This window comes from Peromyscus leucopus, chromosome 4, assembly GCF_004664715.2.
Source record: "Peromyscus leucopus breed LL Stock chromosome 4, UCI_PerLeu_2.1, whole genome shotgun sequence".
Taxonomy (NCBI): domain Eukaryota; kingdom Metazoa; phylum Chordata; class Mammalia; order Rodentia; family Cricetidae; genus Peromyscus; species Peromyscus leucopus.
Window position 1 is genome coordinate 95,749,937 of NC_051066.1, and position 27,055 is coordinate 95,776,991.

The following is a 27,055-nucleotide window of genomic DNA, read 5'->3' on the forward strand; positions in this document are numbered from 1 at the left end:
AATAAATTTATCTGGGGTCAGAGAACAGACAGTCACTAGATACAAAGGCTAGAAAATGGTGGCACTCACACCTTTAATCCTAGCATTCCAGAGATAGAAATCCCTCTGGATCTCTGTGAGTTCAAGGCCACACTGGAAATAGCCAAGCATGGTGACACACGCCTTTAATCCCAGAAAGCCAGCCTTTAATCCCAGGGAGTGGTGGTAGAAAGCAGAAAGATATATAAGGCGGGAGCACCAGAAACTAGAAGATTTTGGCTGGTTAAGCATTCAGGCTTTTGAGCAGTAATTCAGCTGAGACCCATTCCGGATGAGGACTCAGAGGCCTCCAGTCTGAGGAGACAAGACTAGCTGAGGATCCAGCGAGGTGAGGTAGCTGTGGCTTGTTCTGTCTCTCTGATCTACCAGCATGGACCCCAATAACTCGTCTCGGGTTTGATTTTATTAATAAGAACTTTTAAGATTCCTGCTACATTGGGGGACTCTGAGTACAACAAGGGACCAAATATTCAAATACATGAACCTGGGCCATTTTTGTTCAAACCACCATACCAGAATGGCCTCAAATTAGTCAATTTTTTAAAAAATAATTTATTTTTATTTTATGTTCATTGGTGTTTCACCCGCATGTATGTCTGCGAGAGGGTGTCAGAAGGCAAGGAACTGGAGTTACAGACAGTTGTGAGCTGCCATGTGGGTGCTGGGAATTGAACCCGGGTCCTCTGGAAGAGCAGTCAGTGCTCTCAACCACTGAGCCATCTTTCCAGCCCCCAGTCAATTATTTTAATGGCTTATTTATTTTATGTGCATGTATGGGCACCCAAGTATATGCATAGGCCTCACGAGTGGTCAGGTCCCTCCCCTGAGGAGTTCCAACTGCCAGGTTCCACCCACAGAACACTCTGTCCTATTGGCTGGACCCTGCCTCTACCCCACAGAGTAAAAAGCCCAAGCTCTGGACTTGAAATCTCACCAAACCACACCCTGGAAAGCTTCACCCTGAAAAGTTCCACCCCCCTCCACAAAAAACACTATCTAAACCCTGCCTTCTGTTCAGTTCCCTGCTGTTTCTCACCTGAGCAGAGACAGCTGGCCTGGTTTTTTCCCTCTCAATAAATCTCTTGTATGAGGTTTGTTGTGCAGTGTGTTGCGGTATTATTAGTTGGATCCTGACTGCAAGGATACCTTTCCTTCAGAACTGTAATGCTCATAATACATATGTGATTATATGCCTGCAGGTACCTGAGGACAGGATCTAGAGTTACAGGTGTTTGTGAGCTGCTTGATATGGGTGCTGGGAACCAAACCCAGGTCCATGGCAAGAGTAGCATGTACTCTTACCCTAAAAAAAAGTGTTTCTCAGCCGGGCAATGGTGGTGCACACCTTTAATCCAGCACTTGGGAGACAGAGGCAGGTGGATCTCTGTGAGTTTGAGGCCAGCCTGGTCTACAAAGTGAGTTCCAGGACACCTAGGACTATCACACAGAAACACCCTGTGTGAGGGGGGCGGGTGTTTCTCCAGCTCTACTCAGTGTTCTGCTTTTTTTTGATGTTTGAGATTCGGTCTTGCCTTGTAGTCCCAGCTGCCAAATAATGGCCATTTCTTTACCTTTGCTTCCTGAATACTAGGACTAGAGATGTATTCCATCACAACCAAGTGTATAGGTCCATTAAAAAAATTGTGTGTGTGTGTGTGTGCTGGTGTGTGTGTGTGTGTGTGTGTACATGTTCTCATGCTGGTCAGAAGAAAACTCCAGGGAGTCATTTCTCTCCTTGCACCCGGGTTCCTGGGATACACTCAGGTCATCTTGCTTGTTCAGCAAGCATCTTTTCCTGCTGAGCTATCTTGCTGACTCAGGACCAATCTTTTTAATGGAGAATTTTATTTTGTTTGCTTTGGTTATTTGAGAGAGGGTCTCCTGTGAAGTCTCAACTGGTCTAGACTTCGTTATGTAGACCAGGATAGCCTCAAACTCTAGAGAATGATCTCCTCTGCCTCCTAAAAGTTGGGATTAAAGGTGCGTGTCTCTATTCCTGGCTGGTAACTCACTTCTTCCTTCCTTCCTTCCTTCCTTCCTTCCCTCCCTCCCTCCCTCCCTCCCTCCCTCCCTCCTCCCTCCCTCCCTCCCTCCCTCTCTCTCTCTCTCTCTCTTTCTTTCTTTCTTTCTTTCTTTCTTTCTTTCTTTCTTTCTTTCTTTCTAAGACAGAGTTTCTCTGTGTAGCCTTGAGCATCCTGGAATTCACTCTGTAGACTAGTCTGGCCTTGTACTCAGATATGGGTGCTGGGAACCAAACCCAGGTCCACTTGCCTCTGCCTCCTGAGTGCCGGGATTAAAGGCATGTGCCACTACCGCCCAAGCACTTATTTTTTTAAACGAAGACTCTATCTGTCTGTCTGTCTATAGTTATGTGCATGTTGGTGCATTGAGTACAAGGCCTGCCGAGGCCAGAAGAGAGCATCAGATTCCCTAGAGCTGGAGTCACAGGTGGTTGTCAGCTGCCCAATGTGGGTGCTGGGAACCAAACTCAGGCTCTGGAAGAACAGCGATCGTATTTAACCACGGAGCTTTATCTCCAGGCCCTTAGCTCATTCCTTTTTGTTGTCAAATGTTTGTTTTATACAGATGCACTATACTTCATTTATTTTTTCACCTATTTGAGAGACCTCAGTTGCTCCCACTTTTTGGCAATTATAAATAAAACTTTCAAAACATCTGTAAGCAGTTTTATGTGTAGACATAAGCTTTCAGCTTATCTGGGTAATTACCTAGGAATATGATTTGCTGGACTTTATAGCAGGAATATTTTTAGCTTGGGTTTCTCTGTGTAACAGCCCTGGCTGTTCTGGAACAAACTGGCCTTGAACTTACAGAGGTTTACCTGCCACTGCCCCGGGGTATTGGAATTATAGGTGTGTGCCACCACTGCCTGGCATGTTTAGCTTTCTAAGAAACTGCCTAACTTCCAAGTCAACTGCATATTTTGTATTTCTATTAGTAGTGAATGAGATTTTCTGTTTCTCCACATCCTCACCAGCATTTGAAGGTATCAATGTTTTGGATTTTAGATGTTCTAATAGGAGTACTGTGGTATCTCATGCATTTGTTTTCTAATAAAAACTGTGATAAAATTACCATTTCACCACTTTAAGTATAGTTCTGTGGGATTTAATACAGTCATAATGTGTTCATTCCTCCTTGGAGCCCCTGGCACTCTCTGACATTCTCTCACTTTTCTTTCAAAAATTTAATTCACTCTGATGAAAAAAAATAAGTATTTATTTATTTATTGAGACAGGGTTTTTCTGTGTAGCCCTAGCTGTCCTAGAACTCCATAGACCAGGCTGGCTTCAAATTCAGATATCTGCCTGCTTCTGCCTCCCAAGTGCTGGGTGTGAGCCACCACACTTGGTCACAGTATTTACTTTTGTGTATATGTACCTGTATGGAGTGTGTGTGTGTGTGTGTGTGTGTGTGTGTGTGTGTCTGTGTACTTGTGTGTGGGAGCATGTGAGTTGCCATGATGCACATGTGTAGGTCAAAGGACAACCTCAGGTAATGGTCCTTACCATCTTCCTCCCTTGTTTTTGAGGCAGAGTCTCTCTTATTTGCCACTGTGCACAGTGCCCGAGGCTGACTTCCTTAGAATTCCCCCATTGTGTTTCTCATCCTGTTTCCGGGAGTGCTGGGATTACATCTAGCTTTTACACAGGTTCTGGAGATCCAAATTCAGGTAGTGAAGCTTCCATAGCAAGTGCTTTTACACATTTTTGTGGCCCAAATGGTTTTTATTTTAATTAATTATTATTGTTTGTATTAATAATTTATTATTTTTATTTTGGTGCACATGTAATCATGTGGTCTGAAGACAATTTGCAGGAGTTGGTTCTTTTCTTCCAGCATATGAGTCCCAGAGACTGAACTTTAGTCTTCAAGGTTAGGAAGCAAGGGCCCTTATTCGATGAGCCATCTTCTAGCTCGTAAGTCATTGCTAATGCATCCTCTACTTGATGCTTGGTGAGTTTTTTTAAAAAAAATTGTTGATATTGAGATTTTGGTTTGAGTCTCAGCACCCAAATGACAGCTCCTAAGTATCTGTAACTCCAGTCCCAGGGAATTCGTTGCCCTCTTCTGGCCTCTTTGGGCACTGCATGGATGTGGTGCACAGACAAACTTGTAGGCAAAATACCCATAATCGTTTTTTATTTTTTATTTATTTTTTGATGTATAGTGTTCTGTCTGCTTGCACACCTGCAGGCCAGAAGAGGGCATCAGATCCCACTATAGATGGTTGTGAGCCACCATGTGGTTGCTGGGAACTGAACTCAGGACCTCTGGAAGAACAGTCAGTGCTCTTAACCCCTGAGCCATCTCACCAGCCCTGATCTTCTTCTTCTTCTTTTTTTTTTAATTAAAAAAGATGCTGGGTGGTGGTGCACACCTTTAATTCCAGCACTCCATAGTCATTGGCAGGTGAATCTCTGAGGTCAGCCTGGTGTACAGAGCAAGTTCTAGGACAGCCAGGGCTATATATAGTAAAACTCTGTCTCAAAAAACAAAACAAAAACAAGAAACAAGAAATTAAAAATCTGAGTAATATCTTCATATATACACAATGAATTTTTATATATCCATTCATTTATTGATGGATATTTGCTGTTTCTACCTTTCAAATATTGCCAATAATGTTGCTGTGATTGTTGGTGTACAAATAATCTCTTTAAGACTCTGTTTGCTTTGACCCATGACTATAATGCCAGCATTCAGGAGATAGAGGCATGTAGAATTCTGTGATCAGCTTGGTCTACATTTTGAGTCCCAGGCCAGCTTGAGCAGCATAGTGAGATCTTATTATTATTATTTTTTTAATAACAGCAACAAAAACCCATCTACTTTTAGAGTTGGGTATAGTGGCAAAGTTATGTGGTTCTGTTACTTGGAAGGTGGAAGCAGATGGATCAAGAGTTTAAGGTCATCTTTGAGCACACAGTTTTTAGGCTAGCCTGGGATCAAGAGACTGTCTCCAAAACAACAATAAAATCCAGACAAGTCTGGGTGTTGCAAAGCACAGCACTGGAGAAGCAGGCAGATCTCTGTGAGTTCCAAGCCAGCCTGGTCTACAGAGGAGTTCCAGTACATCCAAGGCTACATAGAGAAACCCTGCCTCAAAAACAAAAATGGAAAACAAGACCCTGCCTTCAATTCCTTTGAGCATATGCCGGATGTGAGATTGCTGGGCCATATGGCACTTTATTTTTAATTTTTTGAAGAAATGCCACACTGTTTTCCACAACAGCTGCACCATTTTACACTCCCACCAGCAATCCACGAGGGTTCCAATTTCTCCACATCCTTGACAATTTTTTTATTAATTTTATTAAATTCAAAATATTTCTTTTTAATTATGTGTATGTGTGGTTTTTGTGGGGCTATGTGCACATGCCTGTGATTACCTGTAGAGGTCAGAGAGGAAGCTGGCCTTGCACCAGAGCTGCATATACCAGGTAGTTGTGACCAGCTTGATCTGGGTGCTGGGATCTGAATTCTGGTCCTCAGGAAGAGTAGAATGAGCTCTTAACTGCTGACCTGGCTCTCTAGTCCCTATTTGTTATTTCATAGCAGTCTACCACTGAGGTAGAATCAATTTCCAACTTTTTTTTTTTTAATATGGTCTCACTTACGTAGCCCTGGCTAACCTGGAACTTAGTATGTAGACTCATAGAAATCCACTTGCCTCTGCCTCTGGAGTGCTGGTATTAAAAGACCCCCTTTCAAGATAGGGTCTTAACCTGGAGCTCACTTGAACTTGTGATTCTCCTGCCTGCTTCCCAATTGCGATGAGCTATCAAACTTGGCTCTTTTTAAAATATTACATTTGTGTGTGTGTGTGTGTGTGTGTGTGTGTGTGTGTGTGTGTGTACACATGTGCCACAGCATGAATGTGGAGGTCAAGAGATAACTTGGGGAGTTGATTCTCTCCTTCCACCTTTGTGGGTCCTGGGATTAAACGCAGGTTATCAGGCATGGTGGCAGGGACTTTTACCCACTGAGCTAAATTGTCTGCCACATTTTAAATTTTAACAATTTTTATGTGTATGAGTGTTTTGCCTACATGTAGGTCTGTGTATCACTGGATGCTTGGTGCCCTCTGAGTTCAGAAGGGCCATTGGATCTCCTGGAACTAGAGTTACGGTTGTGACCCAATACATGGGTCCTGGAACTCAAATCCAGGTCCTCTGAATGAGCAGCCAAAGCTCTTAAACATGGAGCCATCCCTCCAGCCCCCTATTTTGTTTTTTATTTTGAGACAGGGCTCCTGTAGCTCAGGCTGGTGCCAACTTATACAGCTGAGGCTGGCCTTGCACTCCTGATCCTCTTGCCTCTACCTATCACCTGCTGGGATTACAGGTATGTGTCTCCACTAACAGCTCTACTTCTTCTAAAAATATGATTATTTACGTGTATGATTGTGTGTGTTTATGTGTTTTTATGCCATGAAGATAGATTCTGGGGGCTGGAGAGATGGCTCAGCAGTTAAGAGCACTCACTGCTCTTATAGAGGACCAGAGTTCAGTCCGCAGCACTCACATGATGGCTCACAACCATCTATAATTCGAGTTCCAGAGCATCTGGTGCCCTATTCTGATCTCCACATGCACCAGGCACACATGGTACATATATGTACATGTAGGCAAAAGATCATATACATAAAAAATAAAAATAAACATTAAAAAAGACAGTCCCTTTATTTAGTCTTAACTGTCCTGGAACTTTCTATGTATATTTGGCTGGCCTGGAACTAACAGAGATTCCTCTTGCTTCTGCCTGGCAATAAACAAATATTTTACAACCAAACAAAAATTTGATATAATATCTAAAATGCTGCCGGGCAGTGGTGGCGCACGCCTTTAATCCCAGCACTTGGGAGGCAGAGGCAGGCGGATCTGTGTGAGTTCAAGGCCAGCCTGGTCTACAGAGCGAGTTCCAGGAAAGGCGCAAAGCTACACAGAGAAACCCTGTCTTGAAAAACCAATATATATATATATATATATATAAAGTGCTTGCTACTTTTGTTGACAAAAGAGGGAAAAGGCAGGCAGTGAGAGGGAAAAGAAACTAAGGGCCCTAGCCTGGTGGTGCACACCTTTAATCCTGGCACTTGAGAGGCAGAGACAGAGAGATCTCTATGAATTCAGGACTAGCCTGGTCTACATAGTGAATTCCAGGCCAGCCATATCACTTCCTGTCTCCACCTCCCTAGTGCTGGGATTAAAAGCATGTGTGCCTCCCAAGTACTAAGACCAAAGACATGAGATCCCAACTGCTGGGATTAAAGGTGTGTTCCACCATTGCCTGGCTTGTATGGCTAACTAGTGACTTGCTTTGCCCTCTGATCTTCTGGCAAGCTTTATTTGTTAAATCATACACAAAATATCACCACATTCCCCCTTTTTGTCTAAAATAAGGAAAAGATTGTAACTAATATAAGAAAAACTATATGCAATAAGAACAATAACTATGGGCGGTGGTGGCGCACGCCTTTAATCCCAGCACTTGGGAGGCAGAGCCAGGCGGATCTCTGTGAGTTCGAGGCCAGCCTGGGCTACCAAGTGAGTTCCAGGAAAGGCGCAAAGCTACACAGAGAAACCCTGTCTCGAAAAACCAGAAAAAAAAAAAAAAAAGAACAATAACTATATATAATATATACAGGCAATAATTACATCAATAATATCTAGTCCATCAATACTTGTCAAATTCAGAGAAAATACTCCATTATTTATCTTATTTTGGTGAGTCCAAATTGTTGTACCTAATTCACTTTCTAACCTAACTTGTATTACCAACCAAAAGCTATCATTTCATGTTTCTCAAACTTATACACTTTATACCTCTTTAGTGAGTTTCTTTTCTGTATTTTTTTTCAAGACAGGGTTTTTCTGTGTAGCTTTGGTGCCTTTCCTGGAACTCACTCTGTAGCCAAGGCTGGCCTCCAACTTACAGAGAGATCTGCCTGGCTCTGCCTCCCGAGTGGGGGATCAAAGGCGTGTGCCATCACCGCCCGACTTTTTTTTTTTTCTTTTCTGTATTTGTTAACAAGGAAAACACTATAACCATCTAGTCTTCAACTCCAGAGAACCAAAAAGGAAATATTATCTGAGTAAGCAGGAAGTGCAAGCAAGCGGCTTCCAAAAATTGTGAGAAATGACAGAAACAGATGACTGCCTGGACAGTCACCCAAGGTTCCTCTGCAACATTGGGGCATCTATCTTCAGCCTACAGGCCTAGTATATCTCACAGACTCATCTGTGAAGCAGGATATTCTGAAGGGCTGTCCTACCTTGTCTTGGCAAAGTTCAGCAGTCCTTTCTTTTGTGTCCTCCTTGTCCCATTTGGACAGCATACTCTCAGTAGTCGAGGTAAGGGCATGCCCAGTAGATAACTTTTGCCACAAAGAAAGTAAACTCTATATGGAATTTGTTCAACCCATCATTTTTTCTGAAGTAGATTGATGTTGCCAGCAGTAGACATGTCTCATTGTCATAAAAAAAGAACCTATGTTATTAAACATTTTAAATGCCATATTCTGTCGATCTCTAAAGTGTTTGAAGATGACCTATCTAAAATATATCTATTTGACCTTGAAAACACACCTAATATGACTACAAGTTTGATTGTAATATGTGACTAATTACGAACCTGCGTTTCTTTATTATCCTAAATAGTTTGTAATAATAATTTTCAAGGACTAGAAATTTGCATTACATTGTAAATGAGATGTATAGGAATAATACCTTGAACAAGATTAGAAATGTATGCATAGTATGTTCTAACAAAAATAATCTCAATTTTGTATCAATATACAAAGATCCATATCAATGTAAAATATTTGAAGTGAGTAGTTGCAAAAAACCCACAAAACCCCCAAGTATTTGCTTTTTAAAAGTAGATTCAATAATCTACCCTTTATCCTATCATTTCTATATTCCTTTTTTCTTTCTTTTTTTTCAAAACAAATATGTCTCTGTCACTCACCAGTCCCACGGCTGCTCAGACCCAACCAAGTAAATACAGAGACTTATATTGCTTACAAACTGTATGGCCGTGGCAGGCTTCTTGCTAACTGTTTTTATAGCTTAAATTAATCCATTTCCATAAATCTATACCTTGTCACGTGGTTTGTGGTTTACCGGAGTTTTCACATGGTGCTTGTCATGGCGGCGGCTGGCAGTATCTCCTGCCTCAGCCTTCTGCTTCCCAGAATTCTCCTCTTTCCTTGTCCCAACTACTTCCTGCCTGGCCACTGGCCAATCAGTGTTTTATTTATTGACCATTCAGAACAATTTGACATACAGACCATCCCACAGCACAAATACCCTGAATCTAATCTCCTTTGTTTAGCTTTTTTCCTGACTATTACCAATAACAAATTGAAACCACCCTAAATGATGACAAATATCCATAACCCATTCAAAGATCAGAAACCACCCACTTCACCTATTGGGAATGTGTTCTTAAGTTTACTTCCTGTTGTCTGGGGGTGACAGCATCTCTAGAGGATCCTGAAAAAAAAAAGTTGGGTTAATTGTCAAGTCTTGGGAGAGGCGGCTGTACCACTTGTTGTCCAGTTCCTGTGTAATGGGAAAGTGCAGGGCTTGTCTCAAGTCCTGCTAGAGGAGTCTGTGAAGCGGATTATTTTAGCTAGCCACCTTGAGATTGTCCTGAGCAGTTTGTAGTCTAAAGCCGGTCTTTGGGTGGTTTTTTTCAGCTTAGTGGTGTTATCCTAGTCCATGTGGAATCTTTGTTGTGGGGCCCCATCATCCTTTTGGAGACTTCAAAGGTTGATGTTAGTTTAGGCATGGTCATAATTCATTGCAGAAAACTTAAACATTTTAAATGTCATATGCAGCAGATCTCAAAGAAGTTAAAGGATCAACATTTGTTTATTAAACATCCAGAGTACAAAAACTTCATTCTTAGTCACCTGATAGAGACTTAAACCTGAAATCTTGTACAAGAAGATAGATGAAGCCTTTTTCTAGAATTAGTTAGTATTCTATATGACCATTAATATCATGACAGAAAGTTTAAAATGTATATTAATCTTATAAATTTTGAGATAATATTTATACCTTAAGAAAAGCTTTAAAGAGTCAAAAGAAAACCAAAAAATTATGAGATTAGTGGCAATAAAATAGTCCCTAATTTTTTGTTTTTCTTCTGTTCTATATCAGGTGACTCTTCTGATGTGAGACAGAGATTTTAGCTTTGACTTTAACAAGCACGCTTGGGTTTGGAGAAGGAGAGAGCCACACTCCAACTCCAAAGCCAGCTTTAATTTTTAATTGAACTGGGACTACAAAAAGACCATTTGTATTATGTGTCTGTAGAGAACAGCAGAAACAAACATTTGGGAAATTTTATGAAATTTTATCCTGTTGAAAATGTGATATATCAATAGGCCAATTTACTCTTTTTCTTGGGAAATTTTTTTTTCTGGATGATTTGTCCTTTTTCTTCACGTTTCATTTGTCCAGTGGTCTTCAGATTCCTCAGCTTGATGCTTTATTCTCCTGAAAAGACAAACAAAACCCTTCCCCAACACTAATTTTGGGGAGGTTTCTTTATGGCAAGTTATATCTGATCCAATGAAAACCATTTGTTAGTTGTGTAAGTTAGTTTAAATTGAATGGTCACTCTGGTAGATAAACTATCACCTCTTCTAATTAAGAGGTCTCTCTTGTTCAAATCGAACCTTGATCAATTTTGATGGTATCCATAGCTTTTCTTCAAATCGAACCTTGATCAATTTTGATGGTATCCATAGCTTTTCTTCTGATGAAACAACTGTGGAAATGACTTTGATAACCGCAAACAAAAAGGGATGGCCATCGAATACAAAATCCAGCCAATACTCAAGGAAATTAAAAACCAAATTCTCAGGTCTCTGGTTGCCAGCCACATTAACTTTTATTCCTTATGACTGAAGGAAACTAACGAGAGGACTTTAAGCTTGCTCTTAACCATCCCATGGTTTTCAGGAAGTTTATTTGGTATCCAGCAGGCAGAAGATTGGTTTGGTTGAATTTGAAAATGTTAGGTAAGAGCCAGATGTGGTGGCACATGCCTCCGCACTTGGGAGGTGGAGGCAGGTGGATTTCTGTGAGTTTGAGGCCAGCCTGGTCTACAGACTGAGTTCCAGGACAGCCAGAGCTATATAGTAAGACCCTTTTTCAACACTCCCTACCCAACCCCACAGAAATGGGTAGGTTGTTGCTGCCAGAGGTATTTTGAATCAGCATTTTGTCAGATCATCTCAGTGGTTGGTGAAGTAAAGACAAACTTTTTGGGAAGAACTGAAAAAGACCATTGTTTCTGTAGCCTTAGTAAACTATGAAATATAAATACCTTAATTTTTGTTTAATAAACTTTTATGGGCTGGAGAGATGACTCAGAGTTTAAGAACACTGGCTGTTCTTCCAGAGGTCCTGAGTTCAATTCTCAGCACCCACATGGTGGCTCACAACCATCTGTAATGAGATCTGGCTCCCTCTTCTGGCCTGCAGAAATACATGTAAACAGAACATCGTATACAAAATAAATAAATAAATAAATATTAAAAAAAACTTTTATTTGTAGTCATAAAAAAGAAAGAAAATAGGAGCTGGAATGATGGTTCAGTGGTTAAGAGCACTGCCTGCTCTTCCAGAGGTCCTGAGTTCAACTCCCAGCACCCCCATGGTGGCTCACAACCATCTCTAGTGGAATCTGATGTCCTCTTCTGGCATGAAGTTGTATATGCAGATAAAGCACTCATATACATAAATAAACAATAAAAAATCTTTAAAAAAAGAAAGAAAATAAAACAAGATCATAATATAAAAAAATGACTGGTTGGGCACAGAGGCACAATTTTAGCACTTTGGAGGCAGAGGTAGGAGGCTTACAAGTTGGAGGCTGCCTGAACTAAGTAGTGAGATCGTTTAAAAAACAAATTTAAAAAAAAGGGGGGAGCCAGTGGTGGTGGCGCGGCTTTTAATCCCAGCACTCGGGAGGCAGAGGCAGGCAGATTTCTGTGAGTTTGAGGCTAGGCTGATCTACAGAGTGATTTCCAGGACAGCCAAGGCTACACAGAGAAACCTTGTCTCCAAAAATTAAAAAAAAAAAAATGGTTCTGGCAAGATGGTTCAGCGAGTGCCTGCTGACAAGCCTGACCGTCTGATCCCTCAGACCCACATGATGGAAGGAGAGACCCAACTCCCCAAGCTGTCCTCTGACCTCACGCTTGCCACCTGCACCATGACACACACGCTGACACACATAAATAAATAAAATTAAAAATAAAAACAAAAGATGTTAAACATGCCCCTCCTCCCAAAAAGTGTCCCTAACCAAGGTTCTAGTGAATATTCCTTCTTTGGGCTTATCAGTTACCTCAGACAGTTGTCTCTTGATGCTGCTGGGCTGTTGTCTCTGCTGCCCCCCTCCCCTGCTTCCCCTTCCTCTGTCTGTGCTGTACTGAGGATCCAAAGCCTCACACATGCTACATAAGCACTCTATGGATAAGCCGTGTCCCTGGATCCTGGCCCCTCCTTCCTTGGCAGTGCTAAGGATTAAACCCTGGGTTTTGGGCATGCTAGTGCTCTACCACGTGGATATACACCCAGTCCTTAGTTCCTTGAGACATTTTGCTACATAGCCCAGGCTAGCTTCAAATGCTCGCTCCTCCTGCCTCAGTCCCCCAAGTGTTGTGATTGTAAGGGTGCCACCATGCCAAGAGTTTCCAAGTTTGTGTCACAACTGACCCCTTTCTTTACCAGATTGGATTTTTGGGCTCTAGCCACTTCTGTTTTTGCGTCACGGAGTGTGTTCTGTGTTGTAACAGACAAGTGCAAATCTGAGTCTCATCGCAAGTTATAGCTTGCTCACACTACATAGTCACTGCAGACTGACGGGGTAATCTGCTCTGTGTCATCCTCCTAAGAGACCAAGGCTGACGGAATAACCACCAGGTGGAGCATTGCTCAGAGCCGAAGGGAAGACAGAATGGCTGAACTCTGATTATTAAAGTTTTTTTTTTTTTTTTTTCTCAGAAGTGATGCACAAAATTCCCATTCATATTTTATTGGTAAAAAATCACATACTCTCTCCCCACTTACAAGGCACTAGGATGAATAATTATACCATATTCTTTGAAGCTGTGATAAGTAAAATACTTGAGAATAGTATGAAAATTATTTTCAGCATTCGGGAGGCAGAAGCAGTAGGACTGCCATGAACTTGAGTCAGTCTGGGTCATATAGTGAGTACCAGCCAAGCCCTATCTCAAAACCCCAAACAAAACAAAGCACAACAAACAAAAAACCTAACACCCCCCCCAACAACAACCCAGAACAGCAAACAACAAAGTTTTGCAACTCTAGTACTCATGCTAGGTGTGGTGGCGCACACCTTTAACCTCAGCACTTAAGAGGCAGAGGCAGGAGGTTTTCTGTGAGTTGAGGCCAGCCTAGTCTACATAATGAGTTCCAGGACAGCCAGAGCTACATAGTGAGACCCTGTTTAAAAATGAATAAATAAAAACTAACCAAATAAATAAATAAATAAAAATAAAAGAAACAAACAAACAAACAAAAAACCACTTGAGGTAGGAGGTAATGTAATGGTATGTTTCCCAACAGATGGACAGTACCAAGAAGCCCCAAAGAGATCTGCAGAATAAGAATCTGTTAGTGTTCCTCGAGCACTGTCTAGGGGAGGGGAAGAACAAAATGATCAAGACAAATTCAAGAATATGTTATACTATGCTAGGCATGGCACACCTTCAATCCCAGTACTGGGGATGTAGAGGCAGGTGGAACTCATACATATATGAAAAGAAAATATATTGTGCTGCCCAGATGGGGTACAATACACCTTTAATCCCAGCACTCTAGAGGCAGATCTCTGTGAGTTCGAGGACAGCCTGGTTTCCATAGAAATTCCCAGAGCAGCTAAGGCTATCCAGTGAGACCCTGTCTTAAGAAAAACAAACAAATAGGGACTGGAGAGATGGCACAGTGATCACAACACTTGTTACTCCTGCAGAGGTTTGTTTCCCAACATTTACACCGGGAATCACAACTGTCTATAACTCCAGTTCCAGAAGATCTGATGCCCCCTTCTGGTCTCTCTGTGGGCACTGGGCACTCATGTGCTATACATGCATGCATGCAGGCAAAACACTCATATACATAAAATAAAAATTAAAAAAGATCTTAAAAAAAGAAAGAAAGAATATGCTGTACTGGACAGAGAACAGGACTGTAGTTTAAATGCAACCATCACCAACAATTACTACTGACAATCCAATACTAGGTAAGAGTGTCCCTAGTTTTTCTTTCTCTCTTTCTTTTTCTTTTTTTTGCTAAAGGAAATGGATGTTTTTTTTAAAAAAAGTTCCAAAATCTGTTCATAGTCATAGCCCAGGAATTGAATCACGAACTGTCACATGTATAGACTTTAAGGCTCTTTCTATTACAGCCCATGGAGTTTATTTTTGAGATAAAGTGCCATGTATTCTTGAGTGGTCTCAAACTGGCTGTAGCTAAGGATGATCTAGAATTTTTGGCCTTCTTGCTTCGGTCTCCTGAGTGCTGAGATTACAGATGTGTGCCACAAAATGTGGTTTATCTGGGGTGCAGAGGACTGAACTTAAGGCTTTCTGGATGCTAGACAAGCACTCTACCAACTGGGCTACATCCCTAGCTCTAGATAGTAGGTATTAAACCCAGCTCATCATTTTTCTAGAGAACACATTAAAATATATTTTCTCTGATTCCCATGAAACACTGAGGGATGGTAATATAAGTACAGTAGCTTTCTCTCAGAGTTGTTGCTAGAATTAAATATAAAGACTAGAATTTTTTTTATAAAGTTCATAAAGTTCAATAGATATGGTGTTTAATGCTTTTGGTTTCTTGTCCAGGAATTAATTTTGTGGTATTTAATTAGAGTGATGAAGTACCCTGTAACCAGGAGTGTGCACTGTACTTTAGGTTTTGGCTTGTAATAGTATACCTATTAACTAACTTCTAGTCTACAAATAAAAGCTTGTGAGAGCCAGGACTAGTCAAATTTCTCAAGCTGATCATCCTTTGAGACTTACAGAAGTTTTGACATCACCTAAGCTGGTAAGTGTAGTTCAGAGTAGATGAGGTGTGAATTTTTTTAAGCAGGGGCTTCACTGTGGGTAGAATACTAGGTTTGGCTCAGAGTGCATTACAAAACCAACTCATTCTAGTGTAAGCCCACCTCTTCTTAGTGTTAGCACACGTTTTCTCGTAATTCCAATGTGCTACAAATAGTTTAGGCAAACTAGGGCCTAAGGTAGGGACATGCTGTCGATCTTTAAAAAAAATAAAACACCCTACTCCTCCTATTTCCCCAACAATAAGCTTATTGAGAAAGTCGGCTATCCCTAGAGAAATTTTAAGAATTACAACCATTCTTAAGTGGAGATTGTGGGAGACCGTATTCAAGTTAGCATTCTCGTCCACTGACCACGAAAGGGTGGTGGTTCTTGTAGGTAAACACCCTTGCTATTTTTCTACAATATTCACTAGGTCAGAACTGCTCCACGAAGGCAGGCTGAGCGGTTTTCCCAGGAACACACCAATCCAACAAGTACGGGAGGAGGGACTGAAAGTGCCTAGTGTCCTGTCTCAGTCCGTCCGGTAATCACTCAAACCGCCTCGTCCTGGGACCGGCTTTCAGAGGGACACCAAAGCAAAACCCCGAGAGGTGACAGCCAGGAAAACGGGAGAGGTGGCTTTTCCCGGCATGCTCTGCAGCACACTGAGGGGCGCCAGACGCATCCCGGCGTGCAACGGGGAGCGCCCAAGGGCGATGGTTCACGGCTCCTGGAGGGGCAGGCGAAGTTAAGCCGGTAGGTGTGATCTTCCTTAGTTTCGGGGCCCCGCTTTCCCGGTTCCCCTCTACGGATACTACCCGGGAGAGGGCGGACGGAGGTCTCGGGGCCACGCTACCCTTGCGCGTGCAAGCCACTTTCGGTGCCGCTTCGAGCACCGTGCCAGGTGATTAGCGGCCGTGGGCGGGGCTGCGAGCAGCACGTGACTGGGCCTGGCAGCCAATGGCCAGCCGGGTGGTCCGGCAGCGCGACGATCCCGGGACCCCGGCGCGGCGCGGCGTGGGCCGACTCCCGTCCACCCGGCGGCAGGTACGCGCAGGCGCCTCGTCGGTCGCACGCTCCAGCTCTCGTCCCTCCGCGCCCAGTCGCGTGTACCCGGCCCGAGGCGTGGAGAGGCTGTCGTGGGTGTTTTCGTGGGCAGGGGGGACGGCGAGGGTGAGTCGGGGGGGGGGGGGGGGACGACGGGGACGGACCCGCCGTGGCGGTCACGTGCGCAGCACAGCCTATCGCAGGCCGAGGCGCACCCGCAGCCCTCCTGGCGCCCCGGGGTGCGACGTGTTCCGTGAGGCTCGGGCGGGCCCTCCCTGTCGCAGCGCTCTTTCGAAGCGCGTGTGCGGCCTGGAGAACCGGGCCGCGACGCTGCGGGCGCTCGGCGCCCGCCCGAGCACGGACGACAAGTTCTCGGCAAAATGGCTGCTGGAAAGAGTCGCCTAGCAGGGGCCACGCTGGGGCCGCGTGAAGGTCACATGACGAGGTTGGCAGCGCGTGCTGCTGGCGCGGGGCAGGGGGGCGGCGCGGGGCGTGGCGAGTCACGTGGCCGCGGCTCGCGAGCCTGTGATGTCGAGCGACTCTGCGGAGGGCCTGCCGGTCGGCGTTTTACCCCTCCCTTCTCGAAGCGTGGCGAGCCTCGGTGAGGAGCGGTGCACCGGTGCGGTGCCGTGCCGTGGAATGAACCTTGCTCCATCCGGGAGGCTAGATACAGGGCCCCCGCCCTTGGGCCCGTTTTGTAACCTTCCTCTTTACATTTTAGCAAGGTAGAGATGTTTGTTCCTTACGGGTCTTAGGAAGGCCCCCCGATTCCCTGGCCTGAGTTACATGCAGATAACCAAAATAGCAGGTGGTGATGGCAAGTTAGGCTCAGTTCCCAGAATGCTTGCTTAGACTGATTTAGAGTGTCTTAGGGTAGGCCCTTGATTCTGTATCACACAGCGAACAAATTACTGATATTACTGGGTAAGGTTTTCTCAAAAAGACCGCCTGCAACCACTCCATCTACCATTTCATTTTGAGGCTATGTAGACCAGGCTGGCTTCGAGTTCACAGAGATTTTGTTCAAGTGCTGGAGTTAAAGGCATGTACCACCATGCCCACTGGCCTTACCTGTCTTGATCAGTTCCATTTCTGCTGTATGTTTCATAAAGCTTTCTGAAAGGGCCTAGACTTAACACTTATAAAAAATTTGAAGCGTCCTACCTACCATCCAGCCTTTTTTTTTTTTTTTAATCAGGGTCAAGGTTTTGTAGAAATGAAAAACTTATAAATTATACATTGCCAATCAGTACTAATAACACATTTTGTAATTTTTTTTTAAACTTTTAGAGACAGGGTCTCTATGTAGTCGTGGCTGCCCTGGGTCTTGCTCTGTAGACCAGGGTGGACTTGAACTCACAGAGATCTTTTTTCTCTGCCTCCCCAGTCCTGGGATTAAAGGTGTGCACCACACCATGCCTGGCAAATAACACACTTAACATTTTTTATTTTGGGGGGAGCCAGGGATCAAACCCAGGGCCTCAAGCATCCTAGACAAGAACTCAACCACTGAACGTCACCTCTATGTACTACTGTTTGTATTTCATAGTCTCTTTTGGTTTATCTTAAAAGCTTTGGAGTTTTGTGGGAACAGAATTTGGAAAACATTCATTGAGCAATCAATAGCTGTCACTTTTGAATAATTACACAAATAGCTAACTATTTTTTGGTTTCTTGAGACAGGGTTTCTTTGTGTAGCCTGACCATCCTGGAACTCACTCTGTAGACCAGGCTGGATTCAAACTCAGAGATCTACCTGCCTCTGCCTCCCGAGTGCTGGGGCTAAAGGATGTGCCACCACGGCCCAGCAATAGCTAGTAACGTTTTTATAGCATAGTGTTGGAAGTATTGTGTGTGTTCTTTTTCTTTTCAGTTTCTTGTCTGTTTGGAGACAGGGTCCCATGTAGGCCATATGGATCTCGAACTTACTGTGTAGCCAGGGATGATCTTGAATTTCTGATTCTCCTGCTTCTATCTCTTGTGTTTCTGGATTACAGGTGTATGTCACAATACCCAAATCTGGTCTATGTTATACTGGAATGGAACCCAGGGCTTCCTGCATACTAAAGCAAGCATTCTACCAACTGACCTACATCTCAAGTCTTCCAAAATTCATTGGAAAAATGCAGCTACAGAGTAGGAGAATTTTTAAATTAAATTTTATTTTAAATTGTGTTTGTTTGTCTGTCCTTAGGGGCCAGAGGCATTGGATATCCCTAGAGCTAGAGTTCCAGTCGGTTGTGAGCTGCCTGATGTCGGTGTTGGGAAATAAACTCAGGTCCTCTGCAAGAGCAGTAAATGCTCTTAGCGCACTGAGCCATCTCTCCAGCCTTTAGGAACATTTATGAAAAAGAAAACTGAGCATGGCTTCTTTGTATTAGTGAATATACAAAAAAAACCTTTAATAATCAAAATGGTTAGTCTGTAATCTCAGCACTCTAGAAGGAGATAGGCTAGTCTGGGTTACATACTGCCCCCTGTATCAAAACAGAAAACCAAGGAACATAAGTTAAGTAGTAACTTCGGAGGAGAAGGGACAATGGAACAAAATGATGACTATAGAAACAAGGTAATTTAGTATTGCAAAGGTAGCATTTCATACCCTGTGTGAAATGTTACAAAATTATCTTGGACCATTAAGCTAATCATTTGGGGGAAAATTCTTACCTTAACATTTAAATCAAACACAGATGAATTAATTATTTAAATATAAAAGGTGAATTAGGACCAGGCAGTGGTGGTTTACTCATTTAATCCCAGCACTTGGCAGGCAGAGGCAGGCAGATCTCTGTGAGTTTGAGGCCAGCCTGGTCTAGAGAGTGAGTTTCAGGACAGGAACCAAAACTACACAGAGAAACTGTGTCTCAAACCCTCCTCCACCCCCAAAATTAGAAAATTACTTCTTTGGGGCCAAGTGAGTGGTGTGTATGCTTGTAATGACAGTATTTTGGAAAGTAAAGAGGTGAATGATGAGTTTTAGGCCACCAGGGGCTGTGTGGTAAGTCTTGTCTTGATTAAAAAACAGATTACTGCTTTGAAAAAAACTGAGGAAACAGAGGTGCGGGCACATGCCTGTAGTCTCAGCACTTGGGAAGCAGAGGCGGGATTGCCCCAGGTTCAGGGCTAGACTGAAATGGCTCAGTGGGTAAAGCTGTTTTCCCCAAGCCTGACAGTTGGAGTTCAGTCCCTGGAACACACATGGTAGAAGGAGGGAACTAGCTCCCTCAGGTTATCCTCTGATTCTCCATGTCACCGTGGCATGCACCTACCCATACACATTTCAATATACAGACACACACAATAGATAAATAAATGTTAAAAAGAACAGAACAGAAAAGATTCAGATTTGTGAAAGGGAAAAATAAATGTTGCCTTCAAAACTTTTTTTTTGTTTTGTTTTGTTTTGTTTTTCGAGACAGGGTTTCTCTGTGTAGCTTTGCGCCTTTCCTGGAACTCGCTTTGTAGACCAGGCTGGCCTTGAACTTACAGAGATCCACCTGCCTCTGCCTCCCGAGTGCTGGGATTAAAGGCGTGTGCCACCACCACCCGGCTCAAAACTTATTTTGAGATCAGAGTTTTGCTTTGTTGCCCAGATTGGCTTGGAATTCTACCCTTTTGCCTCAGTCTCTTGAGGAGATGGAATTGAGCCGTAATACTAGAACATAATACTTTTTATAGCTATAGTCTTGTTCCTCTGTTTTTCCATCACCATTTTTGTTTCTTTCTACCTGTCTAGATTTGTCTCAAAGTTGCTATGTAGCTAAGACTGGTCTTGAGCTCTTGACCTTCCTGCCCTAGCAGGAATACTGCCAATGCCTAAATACTGGAATTTCAGGCCCCATGCCACCATACTCAGGTCTTTTTGGCTCTTAGCTTGATAGTTTCTCAGAGTTTGATTGTTTTTGATGACTCTGATAGTTCTTGCTATGTATTCCTGGCCTCTGTATAGAGGTCTTATAAGACTGGTCTTAAACTTGGAATGATCCTCCTACATTTTCCTCTTGAGTGCTGAGATTTGGTTGGATATTTTGAGGTTGAGATGCCTACTAGAAAGCCAAGGGTAGCTGCTGTTGAATAGGGAGTGTTCAAATTTTGACCTCAGAGTTGGGCGTGGTAGCACATGTCCTTGATTCCAGCATTCAAGAGGCAGAGGAAGGCAGAGCTCTTTGAATTCAAGGGCAGCCTGGTCTACCTAGGAAGTTCTAGGCTAGCCAGGGCTACATAGTGAGATCTCTGTCTTTTTTGTTTTTTTAAGACTGGGTTTCTCTGTGTAGCCCTGGCCATCTTGGAACTCTTTGTAGACCAGGCTGGCCTTAAACTGCCTCCTGAGGGATGGCATTAAAGGTGTGTGCCACCCCCCTTTTTTTTTCCACTACTATTTAAAAAAATTTATTTTTATTTATATGTATGTGTGAGTATATGAATGTAACACGTGTTCCCTTGGAGTATATGAATGTAACATGTGTTCCCTTGGAGGCCAGAGGAGGGGAGTCATAGCCCCTTGAGCTGGAGTTACAGGCTGTTGTGAGCTGCTGGGAACTGAACTTGGATTCTTTGACAAGGCAGTGAGTAAGCACTTATAACCTCTGAGCTATCTTTTCAAGCCCCTATTTCTATTCTTGATGAAGAATAAATTTCCTTTGCTACTTAGTTATAGAGGGTTTTGTTATTATTTTGTGTTAGGCTTTCTATTGCTATAATAAAACACCTTGACCAAAATCAACTTGGGGAGGAAAGGGTCTATTTCATCTTATAGTTTATAGTCCATTCAGGGAAATCAGGGTGGGAACTCAAGACAGGACCATGGAGGCAGGAACTGAAAGAATGCTGCTTACTGATTTGTTCCTCATGGCTTGCTTAGCCTGTTTCTTACACCATCCTGCCCACCTGCCCAGGGGTGCCACCATCCCTAGAGTTGGACCCTCCCACATCAGTCATTAATCAAGAAAGTGCTCCACAGACTTGCCTACGTAGAGGCCATCTTATTTGAGGCATTTTCTCAATTGAGATTTTTCTTTCCAGAAAACTCTAACTTGTGTCAAGTTGTTAAAACAAACAAAGAAAGAAAATTACTAGGGCATGTTTCAATAATTTCAAGAGGGAAAAAGGACCTGGTTTGGAATTGAAAATTGGGAGAAAGTTAATTTTTTTAAAAACAAAAATTAGTAGAATTTTACTTGAGAGGTGGGAGGCCAAGAGTTCAAAGCCAGCATTGGCTGCATGGTACCTTGTCTGAAAACAAAACACAAAAAAACAAAAGTCAGGATAACACCTATCATCCCAGTACATGGGAAGCCGAGCAGCAGGGTCATCTTAGATTCAAGGTTAGCTTGAGTTGCATATTAAGTTACATGACAGGCTGGACTACACAGTGAGACCCTGTCTCAAAAAAGTCAAGAACACCCAGGAGACAGAGACAGCTGATCTCAGAGTTTGAGGCCAGCCTGGTCTACAGAGTGAGTTTCAGGACAGCTAGGACTACACAGAAAAACTCTGACTCCAAGAAAAAAAAGAAACAAAAAAAACCAAAAACCAAAGAAAGAAAGAAAAGAAAGGGGCTTTAGAGATGGCTCAGCAGTTCAGAGCACTGTTCTTGTAGAGGACCCGAGTTCAGTTCCCACCACCTGTGTCAGGTGGCTGACAACTGCCTAGAACTCCAGAGCCAGGATACCTAATGCCTCTGGTGTGTGTGTGTGTGTGTGTGTGTGTGTGTGTGTTTTCATACACTCCTACTTGTGTATGGATAGGCAGTTTTCAGGAGTCCATTTTCTTCTTTACCATGTGGATTCCAGGGATCAGTGAAGGTCCTCAGGTTTGAAAGCAAGCACCCTGACCTACCTAGACGTCTCACCAGTCCGATTCCCTTTCTTTAGAAGGTCTATCTATCCGTGGCTAACTTGAAAGACAAGACTTTATCTCCTTTTGGTGGCTGCTGGGATTTTCACCTAACCTGTATTATATATTTTTCTCTTAAATTTTGATGAAAGTGTACTTGTGCTTTAGAAAAAATTAAAATTAGGTAGCAATGTATTTTCTCCAAATTTGGATGGGTAGAAGTTGATCTCTTACTGCATTTCCTTTCCCAGAGCTGATGTTTGTACTTTTGCTTATAATACAATATAAAATCACCTGGCATTTTCATTGCCTTACTTATTTGTGCTTGGCATGTGGTAGATGCTTAATGATAATACTTAGAAAGTTTATGAGTTTTTTTATTTGACAAAGAAGTAAGTTAAAATTACATCTGGGGATGTAGCTCAGTTGGTAGAGTGCTTGCCTAGAATGCACAAATCCCTGGGTTCAATTCCTAATACCACATGATAACATGGTGACTGACACATACCTGTAATCCAACCACTTGGGAGGTGGAGGCAGGAGGATCAGGAGTTCAGAGTCATCCTTGACTACATAGTGAGTTGGAGGCCAGCCTAGGCTACTTGAGACCCTGTCTCAAAGTCTCAAAAACACAAAACCAGATTTCCTACAATATATAATCATAGACTCCTAGCTGCTTTTTCAGACTGTTATTATTATGGCAAGTTTTAGTTCCACTGATACTCATTGTGATACAAGTTAGCCAGTACAGAGTTTGAAGAAATAGTGTAGGGAGTCGGTTCAAAGACATGGCAGGAGTGGTTTTAGTCTCCAGGGCTGAATAATGCTGCTTCTTTGGAGGCAGCTGTTATAATAGAGTCTCCCTTCCCTTGCCCACTTTCCCACCTACCTTCTCAGTAGTCAAGAATTCTATTTTAACATTACATATGTACTTTGAGCACTTTGCTAGAAAAGGAACCTAATGTAATAAACCCAGTAGACTCAGCAGTCCACCCCAGGAATGTCCTTTCAATTGTTGCATAGAAGGAGGATTAATGGTGTGAATTGTAGGTGTGAGAGTTTCAGTCTGTGAGCTCAAAGTAGAGTTGATTATTTTGTCATTCAGCATGTATTCAGCACCTTCCATCTATGGGCGGGCCACATAGGAGGTGTCCCTGGGGAGCCTAAAAAAGACATAAAAGACAATTCCCTGTATGGAGAGCTTGGCTAATTGTTGAGGAACTCAAACATAATAAAAAGTAGTTTGATCTTAACAAGAAATATGTCACTAAAAGCAGAGTGGTATGGTACATATGTCAAGGACTTGAACTTCTTAAATCCATAATTATGTTTTCAAGAGTTATATGCAGTCTTATGCCAGTTTTCAGCTTTTTCTTCCTGAATTGAAGGTTGATTCTACAGTGTTCTTGCCCCAGTATCTCAAGTGTTGAGATTGCAGTAACTACCACACTCAGCTAATTTTCATCATTTGAACTTGACTTGCAAATTCCTTATGCATATAATTTCTCTCTCTCTCTCTGTCTTTAATGAATCTGTATTCTCATTTTTGGTATGTGTTTGTGTGCATGTGTGTCTCCCTCAATCATTTTCCACCTTATTTTTTATGTGTACTTTGTTAGTGTGGATGTATGCAAATGTCTGTGTGGGTATGCATACACAGAGGTCTCCATGGGTGTAAAGGTCCAAGATCCATGTTGGATCTCTTTCCATCTTTATTCTTTATTTTTTCTCCACCACTAGGTCTCTTACTGAGCCCAAAGCCCATTTCTGCTTTCCTGTCTCCTCCTGCCTTATATACCTTTCTCTGCCCTGCCATATCACTTCCTTCTTAGTGCTGGGATTAAAGGCATGTGTGCTTCCCAAGCAAAGGCATAAGCTCTCAAGTGCTGGGATTAAATGTGTGTGCCATCACTGCCTGGCTCTGTTTCTCTCTTAGACTGAAGTCAATCTCATGTAATCCAGGGTGGTTTGAACTCTGATATCCAGACGGTTCTCTGCCTCCTGAGTGCTAGGATTAAAGGTGTGTGCCTTGCCTCTATGTTTAGTCAAGTGGCTTGTTCTGTTCTCTGATCTTCAGGCAAATTTTATTAGGGTACACAATATATTACCAAAGATGAACCTGTTCCTACAACCTCTCACCTATATTCCTGTAAGTAACCCCAATAGAACTCATTGGTTCACCAAATTGAACTTTGATGGTATCTGTACTTTGGTCTTTTGTGTGTTTCCTGTCTGGGGTGAGTAGATATGTGTGTTGTGTCTCTCCAGGAAAAGTTGTTTTTTTTTTTTTTTTTTTTTTTTTTTTTTTTTTTATACAACAGGACCCTTTCTCAAAAAACAAAACCAAAAGCTTAAGATCATATGAGATCTTACCTGAAAACTTCAGCTATATATCTTACTGGTGTTTTGTCTAATAAGTTGAGAAAAGATAAGTTGGCTTTTTATTTTCATTCTCATAACTGGAAAAATAGCTAGAAGTATATTTATTTTTACCACTTTTACATATGGGTGTTACTGTTCTAGTGCTGTTAAATTGTGTATTATGGCTCATGCCTGTGATCCAAGCACTTTGGAGGCTGCAAAGGATTGCCATGAGTTCCATCCAACCTGGACTACAGAGTAAGATCTTGTCTGAAAAAAAAAAGAACATGAAAAATATAAAACATCACAAAACAAGTACTATTAGAAGATAAGCTAGCCTTGGGAAACATAACGACTTTTTCATGTAGGCATAGTAGGCATAGTGCCTAGAGCCAGAGTAGTTTTAGGATCTATGATAGTTTTTTAGTTTCTCTTAAAGGTAGGGAAAACAATGAAGACATATCCCTGAAATTTTGGGTGAAAAAAAAATACAATTTGTTTTTCTTCTTCTTCTTTTTTTTTTTTTTCCGAGACAGGGTTTCTCTGGGTAGTTTTGGTGCCTGTCCTGGATCTCGATCTGTAGACCAGGCTGGCCTCAAATTCACAGAGCTCCACCTGGCTCTGCCTCCTGAGTGCTGGGATTAAAGGCGTGGGCCACCACTGCCTTGCTGAAAGAAAATATTTCAATATATAACTTTTGCAACAATGCAGTCATAACAATCATATGATTTTAATTAATTTTTGTTGTTGTTTTGTTTTTCGAGACAAGATTTTTCTGATCAGTTTCAGGGACTTCCTTTCTATTTAAGGGCTTCTTGAAGGATGAAATGTTTCAATCCTGAGAGGAAACTTGTACACAACAGGAGCCTAGCTGGCTTTATACTCTAAATTTGTGGGGCTTGTTTTACCTCCCAAGTGCTAGGATTACTGGTAAAGCCATCAAGTCTTGCTAATTTTTGTTCTTTTTCCTTTTTTTTAGTTTGTTTGTTTTGTCGTTATTTTGTCTGTGCATATATATGTATGTATATCACAAGTGTGTATGCCTGGTGCCTTCAAGGTCAGAAGAGGGCAATGGATCACCTGGTACTAGAGTTACAGTTGTGAGCTGCCATTAAAATATCCATGTGGGTGCTGGAAACAGGAACTGGGTCCTTTGCAAGAGCAACAAGTACTCTTAACTGCTGAGCCATCTCTTCAATCCCCCTCTTTTTGATTTTGAGAACAGGTCCTCGTATATTTGAGACTGGCCTTGATGTGATTGAGTAAGACCTTGAACTTCTGACCCTCTTGTTTCCATCTTCTGATTGCTGAAATTATTGACTTGCACCACCATGCCTGGTTTATGTGGCACTAGGAATTGAATCTTGGGCTCTGTGTATGCTAGGCAGACTGTCTACCAATGAACTGCATCCCCAGCTTTCTTGGGATTCTATGGCCTCTTAGTCCTGTTTTATTATCCTTTGTGCTTCCTTTACATACAGCAGTGAAAACCAGTAGCATTCTTCATTCTTTAGTCTTTGCTGTTACCAATGATCATTGATTATAATACATATGATTATTCATTGCAAGCTACTGGGAGCAGAGATCATGTCTTGTTTTCCAGGATTTATACATGCTATATACTAGTAAATACTTGATTCAAGGAATTAAGGAATCCTCTGTTCTTTTGCATCATGTTCCTTTGTATAAGTTTTGGGCTTTTTTTGTATTTGTTATGTATACAGCATTCTGCCTGCCTGTGTCCCTGAAGGCCAGAAGAGGGCACCAAATCTCATTACAGGTGGTTGTGAGCCACCATGTGGTTGCTGGGAATTGAACTCAGGACCTGTGGAAGAATAGTCATTGCTCTTAACCGCTGAGCCATCTCTCCAGCCACCCCCTCCCCTTTTTGAGGGGAGGTACTTGCTAAGCCAGTCCCTTCCTTACTTGCTTTATCATCTGAAGGATTTTACTATAAAATAGCCTTAGTTAATAACTCCAGGGTAGTTCCTCCCTCCATTAAGTTTTTCTTTTTACTTATTATTACTATTTGTATTTTTGTTTTTTCGAGACAGGGTTTCTCTGTGTAGCCCCCCCCCTCCCTTGTCCTGGAACTCACTTTGTAGACCAGGCTGACCTCAAACTCAGAGACCCACCTGCCTCTGCCTCCCGAATGCTGGGATTAAAGACATGCGCCACCATTGCCCAGCTAGTTTTTCTTTTTTATAGCTCTAATAAATATTTAACAGTATAGAGTATTTGAATAGGTGAATTTATATCATGAGCTTCATGGACTTCGAGACATATTATATTGTGCAAATGCCCATGCTCATTTCATAGGGAAGTAACCAACACATAATCTGCTTTCCTGTTTAATGAACTTGATAACCTTACCTTGTGTCAGTCTTTCTTGCTGCATTTATCTCTGATAAGTGTTTTATTCTTTTTAAGACAGAGGATCTCTCTATGTAGCTAAGGATGATCCTGAACTCCTGATCCTTTTGCCTTTACCCCCAAGTGCTAGCATTATAGACACATACCACTTTCCTAGACCATAGTTTATTCTTGTGTGTGTAAATGTGAACAAATACAATGAGAAATGTGTGTGAAATTTTCATAATGAAATGTATTGTTTTATATGCTAATAACATTTTAAAGTCTTTT

At 42.3% G+C, this 27,055-nt stretch overlaps 1 protein-coding gene across 5 annotated transcripts in view; it reads left to right on the plus strand.

Annotated features, from left to right (window-relative positions):
* The first annotated feature begins 15,828 nt into the window (after window positions 1-15,828).
* Window positions 15,829-27,055, plus strand: part of Mga (MAX dimerization protein MGA) — an 83,420-nt gene continuing 72,193 nt past the window's right edge. The window contains exons 1-2 of one of the 5 annotated variants that reach the window (XM_037205129.1): window positions 15,836-15,925; window positions 18,214-18,352. The gene's annotated coding sequence lies outside the window, so the exon portion shown is untranslated. The other 4 variants (XM_037205130.1, XM_037205128.1, XM_037205131.1 and 1 more) reach the window with 4 other exon arrangements.